General features: G+C 39.3%; 1 pseudogene; it reads left to right on the top strand.

The window, feature by feature from the left end:
- The first annotated feature begins 8,357 nt into the window (after positions 1-8,357).
- LOC102832190 lies at positions 8,358-9,683 on the top strand (annotated as a pseudogene).
- The last annotated feature ends 1,091 nt before the right edge of the window (positions 9,684-10,774 follow it).

The following is a 10,774-nucleotide window of genomic DNA, read 5'->3' as shown; positions in this document are numbered from 1 at the left end:
ACTCTTTATAGTGAGGCTCATTCCCACCCCTTTGGTACACAGGGTTAACAGGGATGGGCAACTTAGACATTGACTACCCAAAATGGGAGGCTACAAAGGCAAGAAGTGACTGGCTTACAAGCTTTCAAGAGGAAGACTAGTTCCAGTGGTTGTGGGGGAAGGTAGAATCTCCACTGAGTGGTTTCCAACCTGTCTGCACAGGGCTGATGAAAGGAGACTAGGATAAGACTCTTGTGGCTCAATGGTGAATAATTGCTATCAGGACTGACTGTGAGTGTTGGAAATGTGAAGGTATACATTTTGTAACAAAAGGAGGGGAATGGTTGATTTTGCAGTCCAGGAGTGGTGGTCCCTGGGACCATCAAGGGAGAAAAGTGGAGTGTGGGACCCTATCTAGCAAAGCAGTGATGTCAGAGATGGAGGCAGAGACGATGACATGGAGAGATAGAGCAGTTGGGAACTCTGGACTTAGGGAGGGAGAGGATCTGTGTGCTGATGGGTGGGGGGCAGGCTTGCTTGGTGTACCCTTTGCTTGGTTGGTGGTGCATGGAGGGGATTGTAATCATTTCAGTGAAATGAAATATGATAGGATGAATGTAAAGCTATTGTTCTCCGATGTAAATTATCACTTCATTCACAATAAAAGCTTAAAAAAAGATTAAAATAATTAAACATTAGAATAGGGCTAAGAAGAAAATCAATATTGCTATCATGAATTAAGGAGTCCTGGTATCTTGTTGTAAAATAAGCATTGGATTGCTAACCACAAGGTCAGTGGTTCAAACCCTATACAAGGTCACTATAAATTGGACTGACTTGATAGCACTTAACAATAACATCAAGAATTACAGGGAACGTTTGTCTCCCTGCTTAGATACACTATCAGGGAAGGCCTCTCTGAGGACATGAGATTAGGCAAATTATTTGGAGGACATAAAGCAGTAAATTGATACATATCCCTAGATAATATTTCCTAAACTACTTCTCTGCCAGATTTACAGCATGCATCATTTAAGTAGGATGTTTATAGCTACAAACTCTTGGTAAATGAGCTAGAGTTCAGGCATTCTGTATGACTAATTAAGGGAATTTCATGAATTTTAGAAACTAGGAAGCTGGTAATAAGGTTAATATCCAATTATAAAAAGTAATAAACTTTGCTAATATTTTAGGTCAAATGAAAACTAAAGAGGAGACCGAAGAAATAGTGGGATTTAGAGACCCACTATAAAATATGTGATATAAAAATATATTCCAGGTGCATAATTTAAGTTCTCATTGTGCTACTAACCGAAAGATTGTGAGTCCAATTCTTCCTTCCATATTTAGAGGGGTCTTCTGGATTTCAGAAGCAACCACAAGCCACCCTGCATGAGGCGGGCCCATTCTTATAGTCCCAAGACTGCACAAAATGGATCTTACCTACCCAGACTGAGCAATTATCTCAGTTTGTTGGGATCTGAGTAGCTAATGATTCTGATTAGTTCCATTATCCAATTTTCAAATACTGGAGTCTTTTTCTTTCTTTCTTTTTTTTTTTTTTTTTTTTTTGAAGTCTCTTTTTTTGTTTGTTTGTTAAAAAAAAAAAATTATGTTTGCATAAAAAATTAAGCAAAAATAAATATACAATGAAAAGTAATTTTCCTTCCCACCCCAATCTCAATCATCTTGCCTTCTTCCTCAAAGGTCACCAGTGATAACAGCTTCTTGTGTATAATTCAAAATATATTTAGTGCACATAGAAGCATTATTATTTTATATAACACCAATTAATAGAATAATACACATTATCCTTTGTTAGTTTTTCTTTCATTTAGCAATGTATCTTAGAGGCCACACATTATGTTATGGATCATAATTCATTTTACCTGTTGCCTATTGATGCTTTCCTTTGTGTTCCCAGTCTTTGCTATTTTTAACTGCTGAAATGAGCATCCTATGTCAATTTTTTTTGCACATGTATGTGAGGATATCTGGAGGATAAATTCCCAAACTGGAATTGTTGTGTCAAAGAAAAAGCACATTTTAAAGTTTGATTGCAATTGCCTTCCAAAGAGGGTACACTGATTATACTTCCAGCAATAAAAAATAAAAATGCCTGTGTGACCAATTCTACCACTCATCCATCAGCTTGCTTTACTGTGGTGACTTCTGGGTTGCTTTAGTGCTGGAAGCCACTGGTCTTTTAAATATCAGCAGGCTCACCTATGGTGGACAGGATTCAGGAGACTAAAACAAAAGAGAGGCGAACCACTTCTGAATTGTTAGCCACTGAAAATATTATGAACACAGTGAAACATTGTTTGATCTAGTACCTTAAGATGAACTCCTCAGGTTGGAAGGTTCTCCAAATATGACTGGGGAAGACCTGCCTCCTCAAAGTAGAGATTGATCTTAGTGATATAGGTGAAGCAAAGTTTATGGGGCCTTTATTTGCTGATGGGGCACAACTCGCAATGTGAGAAACAGATGCAGGCATCCATTAATAATCAGAACCTGGAATGTATGAAGCATAAAAACAGGGAAATTGGAAGTTGTTGCAAATGAAGTGTATAAAGATAGATAACGTAGGCATTAATGAGCTGAAATGGACTATTATTGGGCATTTGAATCAGACATTCATATGGTTTATTATGCCAGGAATAACAAACAATAATGACTAAGCACTCTTCCTCAAACAGAGCATTTTAAGAACTATCTTGAAAATACAAGTTTGTCTGTGATAGGATAGCATCTATAAGAAAGACCAGTTAATACTATTATTCAAATTTATGCACCAACCACTAAATCAGTGATGATGAAAACGAAGAATTCTACCAACTTCTTCAGTTTGAAATTGATCAAACATGTAATCAAGATGCATTGATAATTACTCATGAATGGAATGTGAAAGTTGGAAACAAAAAGGAAGGATCAATAGTTGGAAAATATGGTATTAGTGATAGAAAGGATACTGGAGATTGCATGATAGAATTTTGTAATGCCATTGATTTATTCATTGCAATATCATTTTTTTCAATAACTTAAGTGGTGACTGTACACGTGGACCTCACCAGATAGAATACACAGGAATCAAATTGACTACATCTGTGGGAAGAGATGAAGGAGAAACTCAATATCATCAGCCAAAACAAGAACAGGATCCAACTGTGAAACATACCATAAATTGCTCATATGCAAGTTCAGAATGAAGCTGAAGAAAATGAAAACAAATCCACAAGAGCCAAAATATGAACTTCAGTATATTCCACCTGAATTTAGACACCAACTCAAGAATAGACTTGATGTATTAGACTCTCTAATGGCTGAAGACCAGTGGAATTGTGCCTCTTGACCCATGTACAATTCCGCATGAGCACAATTAAGTGTTCCAGAATACTCATATTTGTCAATGTTGTCCATATCTTGTCATGATCCACACAATCAAAAGCCTCTGTCTAGTCAGTAAATACTCATGGAGGTTTGTTGCTGTTAGGTGCCATCGAGTCAGTACAGACTCATAGCAACCTTCTGCACAGCAGAATGAAACACTGCCCAATCCTCAGCCAACCTCACTACTGTTGCCACCCTTGAGTCCATCGATGCTGCCACTTGGCCAATCCATCTCGTTGGGGCTCTTTCTCTTTTTCTCTGACTCTCCACATTACCAAACATGATATCTTTCTCCAGCGACTGGTCCTTCCTGACAATATGCCTGAAGTCTGAGAGATGAAGTTTGGCCATCTTGGCCTCCAAGGAGTACTCTGACTGCACTTCTTCCAAAACAGATCTATTAGTTCTTTTGGCAGTCCATGGCACTTTCAATATTCTCCTCCAACACCACAACTAAAAAGCATGACGGTCTTCCTTATTCACTGTCCAGGTTTCACATCTTGGCCTCCAAGGAGTACTCTGACTGCACTTCTTCCAAAACAGATCTATTAGTTCTTTTGGCAGTCCATGGCACTTTCAATATTCTCCTCCAACACCACAACTAAAAGCATTACGGTCTTCCTTATTCACTGTCCAGGTTTCACATGCATATGAGGTTATTGAAAATACCATGGCTGGGATCAGGTGTAACTTAGTCTTCAAGCTGACATCTTTGCTCTTTAACACTTTTAAAAGGTCTTGTGCAGCAGATTTGCCTAATGTAAGATGTAGTAGCTCAAAATACCAACAGAGAGGGAAGGAATCTTCACATCAGTATCAATATTATTCCTTCTGTACGCAGGGTAGATAGGGATGGGCAACTTAAACATTGGCTACCTAAAATGAGGGGGTGATAAAGGCATGAAATGACTGGCTTACAAGGTTTCAAGAGGGAGTTTAGTTTAAGAGTGTGTGGGGGAAGATAGAGTCCTCAATGAATAGTTTTCATCTTGTCTAGATGGGTCTGGTAAACAAAGATGGGCATAAGATTCTTATGATTCAATAGTGAGTAATTGTTATCATGATTAACTGTGACTGTCACAATTTTAAAGGTAGAAGTTTTGTAACAAAAATGGGGAGTAGCTAATGTTCGAGTACAGAAACAGAGGACCCTAGGATCATCAAGGGAGAAGAGCACAAGAAGAATGCAGGACTTTATCCAAAGAAACCACAACATCAAAGATAGAGGCAGAGATCGGCACATGGAGAGAGGGAGCAGCTGAGGATTCTAGTTTCATGGAAAGAGAGGGACTGAGGGTTGGCAGCCAGGAGGCAGACTTGCAGAAAGTACCCTTTTGTGGTGTAAATTACTATATCTGCCTAAGTGTTTGGGGGAGAAAAAGAGCTAAAATGAATAGAGAGAAATAATGTTAACTGATGGTACATGGAAGGGATTATAATCATGAAACAAAGTATACGATTTGTTGAATGTAAAACTGATGATCTGCCCTGTAAACTTTCACTCAATTCACAATAAAAACTTTAAAGAAAAAAAAAAAAGAAAAGAACCAATGACATTTAAAGAAGTAGTCCAAGCACTGAAAGCATGGGCAAAATAAATAAATACAGGCTCCAGGAATTAATGAACAACTGGAAATGTTTATACAAACTGATGCAGTGCTGGAGGCACTCACTCGCCTCTGCCAAGAAATTTGGAAGACAGCTATCTATCTAATTGATTGTAAGACATCCATATTTGTGCCTATTCCAAAGAAAGGCCACCCAATGGAATGTGGAAATCATTGAGCAATATCATTAATTTCATGTGCAAGTAAATTTTTGCTAAAGGGAATTAAAAATTATTGCAGTAGTACATTAACTGGAAGCTGCCAGAAATCCAAGCCCAATTCAGATGAGGACTTGGAACTGCTGATGTCAGATGGACCCCAACTATGGGCTAGGGTTGCAGAGACTCAATCATAGTCATTCTGTTTGGCTGACTCCTTCAGACTCAAACTAAATCCCTTTTTTCCTTGCCAGGAGTGTGAATGAGATAAGGCTTGATAAAGTTATGTTGCTGGAAAATTCTAACTACCCATTGGCAAATTGCATCAAATGGACCTTCTCTTAGGGATTCATAATTCAGAGACTTTGCCAGGGGATCACTCATGCATGTTTCTTTTCCTCTTAAACATGTCCATTTCATAATATTCAGGACAGCTATATATAACTCATACTTTTGGACTGTCTCTTCTCATCTTTGAGGGGCTAGTAGAACTCAGTAATAATAGGAAGCAGGACATTTAGACATGGCTGAGTTGACATAATGGTTTTGATGTGACTCAAAAAATTCAAAACTACATAAAAATGTCCCCCCAAAAATCACCATTTTTTATAACCAGCTTATAAAACAACAAACACCCTGATCATAACACTAATTCTGTCCTTCAATTCAGCTCTCATTCTCCCTTGATCCATTAAACCCATGAGCTCCAATGCTATTCTGATTCCCACTCCATTCACAGTATACTTCCAGTCCCATTACCTCTTCTCCAGTCAGATAAGGTTCAGAGATGTCTTCATTTGTATAGTCTGAAAATATTGACTGAGAGCCGGGTACAGTGCAGTGTTGAAAGTGCTGGAAAGGAGGTGCCTGTTTCCATTCCTTTTCTTCTTCATCTCTTTTTTTGCTGTTTCAAAATACATGATAGTTATTTTTACATATAAAATTTAATCTTTTGTCTTTTTAAACTGGGTAAAATGTGTCTACTTTCAAAATAGCCAAGTGACAATGTCATATAGGACCAAAATGTGTTACAGGTAGTAGAAAATGCTTTCATATGACAGAATTAAGAAAAGACAAATAATTGTACATTTCAAAAAACTATTTTAAATGATCCTAAAAACCATAACAGGGATAAGGAAGACCAGGGAAAATCTGATACTTTTGTTGGTGAATAATATTAATTATACTATGGACTGCAGATTGCTGGTGTAGCACTGCAGGATAATGAACTGTACTGCAAGGTTAGTTTGAACTGCAAGGTTGGTGGTTCAAACCCACCAACCACTCCTCAGAAACCTTAGACAGAGTCAGTATAAGTTGAAGCTTAGTTGATGGCACTTAACAGCAACAACATGAACTTCCAGAAGAATGAACAAATCTTTCATGGAATAATTAGTGCCAGATTGCTCTTTAGAAGAAAGGATGCCAAGACTTCATCCTATGTACTTCAGACATGTTATCAGGAGGGAAGAGTTGGAGAAGGATATCATGTTTGATAAAGTGAAAAAGAGGAAGATCCTCAAAAAAATGATTGACACAGTGACTGCAGCGAATCGCTCAAACATATGACAGAGTGTGAACATAGTAGAGGATCAGGCAGGGTTTCATTCTGTTACACAGAGGGATTATATGATTTGGAACCGACTTGACAGCAACCAACAAAAACATAGATTAAAAGGTTCTATTCATTATTACTACTACCACTATTGTGCATTCACAAAAATGTTTCTGACAGTTGTTTGAGGAACACCTCTCTGAATATCCTGTAAATTTGGTAAATTATATACTTTATAATCCATTGAAAACAGAACTTACTTCATTTAAAAATTTTACAGACTCTAATAAAAATGAAGCAATTGTTTTATGCTTTAATGTACCTCCACTGATTTAACACATAACAAAAGGATAGTGAATTTTAAAATAAAAAGGATATTCAGATTTAAAACAAAGACCCCAAAACACATATCTGGGTTCAAGTGAGCATTCTTATGCATCAGAAAGAGAAGAGACCTAGGAAGAGTTAAGCAGGACTGAGGCTTTAGTCATGCTGGGTGGAAGTTCTGAACTAGACCATGCCAGCCAAAAATTAAAGGAAAGGGAACTGAAGGTGCTCCGTGGGAGGCCAGGACTGGAGCCAGGCTTTGAAGAGAGAATATAGGTTGGACTCATTCCAGGGTATAGGTAAAGGAGGCTGAAACACCAGTCAACCATTTCCTGGCATTGTGGCTTTGCAGAACTTCAGAAGGAAGAGAAACAAAATACATCTTGGACCAGATGGGCTGTGAAAAATGTCTCTGGCCTGAGGTCTGGATGTCATATCCCTGCTGAGATCATTGACAGGTTCCCTGCAATGCCGAAACACAATTAGAGGAGGAGTTTAGTAAGTTGAGAGGTAAAATCTGCAAGACAAGTAGAAAAGATGATATGTAAAGAGAGAAAGAAGGTGGGAATGTCTTATTAAAAGTGAGATTGCAAAACAAAATTCCAAACCACGTGGAAAATTCCAATGCTATCAAGGTGACCCAACCAAGATCTACAATTGGAACATGATTTTATCCCAGGCAAAATTGTATGAAACTATTTTAGCCAAAAATTTTACATCTGTATGCCTTGAATCCATCCTAGTGTGGAGCTGTACAATAAGCACAGGACTGCTTACCCCAAGGTTGGTGGTTTAGACGTATCAGCTGCTCTTCTGAAACCCTATACAGGGTTGCTATGAGTCAGAACTGACTCAATGGCACTTAACAATAACAAAATGATTTTAATGCTTAGAGGGGAAAATAAAAGACGGATTTTTTTATATTTTTTTAATGTGAAAAACAAACATGAAGTAAGTTTTGTTGCTGTTGTTGTTGAGTGCTATTAAGTCCGTTCTGACTCATAGTGACCCTGTATAGTGTTTCTGAAGGTATACATTTTGGCAGGATCAAAAAAATGTCATCTTTCTCCCACAGAATGGCTAGTGGACTAGAACCACCAATCTAATGGTTAGTAGTCCAGTGCTAATCCTCTAGAACCATAGTGCTTCATGAAACAAGTTAGCAAATTAAAAAGAACCAACAAAATGTCTCAGAATCAAAAATCTATTTGTTGAGTCCAGAAAGATGGCGGCACCCAAGTCTGACAGGCCACATGATTCCACAGAAGGGACTGCACAATGAAATTATAGTTTCTGCTTCCCTGGTGATGGCCTAAGGATAGAGACTTTTTTCTCACCATGACTGTCACCCCAGAGGTCAAGAGTCGTGGGATGAAGTTTGTTGGATGGACTCAAGGCAAAGGCCTGGGCCGGAAAGAGAATGGCATCACCCAGGCCATCAGGGTGACACTGAAGCAGGATACTCATGGGGTGGGACATGACCCTGCCAAGGACTTCACAAACCACTGATGGAATAAGCTATTCAACAAGACTGCACCCCACTTGGTAGTAGAAACGGAGCAGGACAAAGATAAGGTGCCTTTCTAAGGAAACTCCCCGTCATGAATGTCCCAAAACCCAACTTGCTGTATCAGAAGGTTGTGAAGACAGCCATGCTGACTTCAGATGGGGAGAAACCAGGCAAGGACTTGAAGAGCTGCAGTGATGATGACAACCAGGCATCCAAATCGCCAAAGATGCTGACTAATGAGATGCTGCTCCAAGTCTGTGAGGGGCAAACAGCGCACAAAGCTGCCCATCTTGGGATTACAATGAAGGCCAAGCTTGCTCAGCTGGAGGCCCTAGAACAGGCCTTCCTGGCTCATCTCAAAGGCCAGGACCCTGGAGCCCCTCAGTCACAGTCAGCAAGTCCCCCCCCACCCCCCAAAAAAGAAAAAGAAACCAAAAGAGGCTACAGCAACAGAAAGGAATGGAGAAGTGGAATTTCCAGAAAAGACTGGTGAGAGTATGAACACCCAGAACAGACTGACTGCAGTCCTAGACAGCAGGAAGCGCAAGAAGAAGAAAAGGTGACATCAAGAAGACAAAGTCTCAGATGAGAGAGAGGGAACTGTAGAAAATGAGGAAGAGGCTGCAGGAACAAGTGGGCTTGGGGAATTGAAGATTGGAGAATAAATTAATCAACCCCTCAGGGAAAGAAAGAAAAAGAAGAGGCAGCAGCTAGAGGAAGGGATCTTGGATAAAGGACAAGGGGATAAGGAGGCTGCAGGGGGTGACAAGACAGAGGAGGTAGAGGACAGAGCACACACTGACCGATGCAGCAGAAGCAAGAAGAGATGGCAGCATGAGGAGGAGGATGGTTTGAACACAGAGAATGAAGAAGATAAGGCAGCTTCTGTAAATTACAGAACCAGGGAAGCAGCAAACAAAGCAGGCAATAACCAAAGTAGCAGGGGAAGCAAGAAGAAAAGGAAGCAGCATAAAACGGAGGAAGAAGATGAGACTGCAGGGGCTGGCAAGACTAGGGAAATAGAGAGCAGAACACATACTAGTCCAAGCAGTAGAGATAAGAAGAGGAAGAAGCAGCAGCATTCAGAGAAGGAAAGAGCTGAAGTCAACACTGGCCAGAGGGCCACAAAGAAGAAACAGAAGAGAAGAGATTGAAGGTCTGATCAAGGTGAAGCTCAACTGATTCCTTTTCAGGAGTGAGAGTTTCAGAGACCTGGGTAGATTCAGGTCTTCTACAACTCTTTCAATGAGTCATCCCTCCCATGGAGGAACCCGAGCTCTCAAACACCAATCTGCTGAGATCTGTAGAGCCAGGCCTGAGTTGAAGGAGCAGGAGTAGGTGTGGTCCCTTTTGCTTATTCTAACCCAAATATCATGATCATAGGTATCTACAGAAACCAGGTGACTAAGAGACAAGGCCTATAGTCCTAAAAACAAGAATGTAAATACCCTCTAAAGGGGTATCCTGCCTCTGTTCAACTGAATGCCTACATGGAGGTGCAGTGTTGTCGGATCCACCCTTCCTTTAAAAAAAAGAAGCTGAATATATATAAAGTTATTTGAAATGTTCTGATTTTTAAATAAAAATATACACAATTAAAAAGAAATCTATTTGTTGAGATAGAAAACTTCAAAAACTGGGATAAAATTTGTAACAGATATAGTAACAGAGAAAATAATAAATTGGAAACATTACTTTGGGAGTTACTCAAATAACAGCATGGGAAATAAAAAAATGAAAAAGAGCAAAGTGGAAGGACTACACACTTCAGTATGTCTAAGACATTTCCAATTGATATCCTGATATAATTATTAGTGGTGCTCCTTTTTACTTCCAAACATTTCCTGGTATGTTGTTCGATGCTATCAAGTTGGTTCCAACTCACAGTCCTGCCCCATCCCTACAATTGTTGTTATACTTGAGCCCATTGCTGCTATTTCATTTATCTCATTGGGGGTCTTTTTTTTTTTTCACTGACCCTCCACTTTCACAAGCATGATGTCCTTCTCCAGGGACTAGTCCTTCCTGACAACATGTCCAGAATATAAGAGATGAAGTCTCACCATCCTGGCTTCTTAGGAACATTCTGGCTGTACTTCTACCAGCACAGATTTGTTTGTTCTTCTAGAAGTCCATAGTACTTTCAATATTCTTCTCCAATACCATAATTCAATTGTATAGGTTCTTCTACAGTCTTCATTATTCATTGTCCAAATTTCACATATATATGAAGTTACTGAAAATA

Source organism: Chrysochloris asiatica, unplaced genomic scaffold, assembly GCF_000296735.1.
Source record: "Chrysochloris asiatica unplaced genomic scaffold, ChrAsi1.0 scaffold00019, whole genome shotgun sequence".
In the NCBI taxonomy this organism is placed as follows: domain Eukaryota; kingdom Metazoa; phylum Chordata; class Mammalia; order Afrosoricida; family Chrysochloridae; genus Chrysochloris; species Chrysochloris asiatica.
The sequence above is the reverse complement of the archived record's forward strand: the minus strand, read 5'-3'. Positions and strand labels throughout refer to the sequence as shown.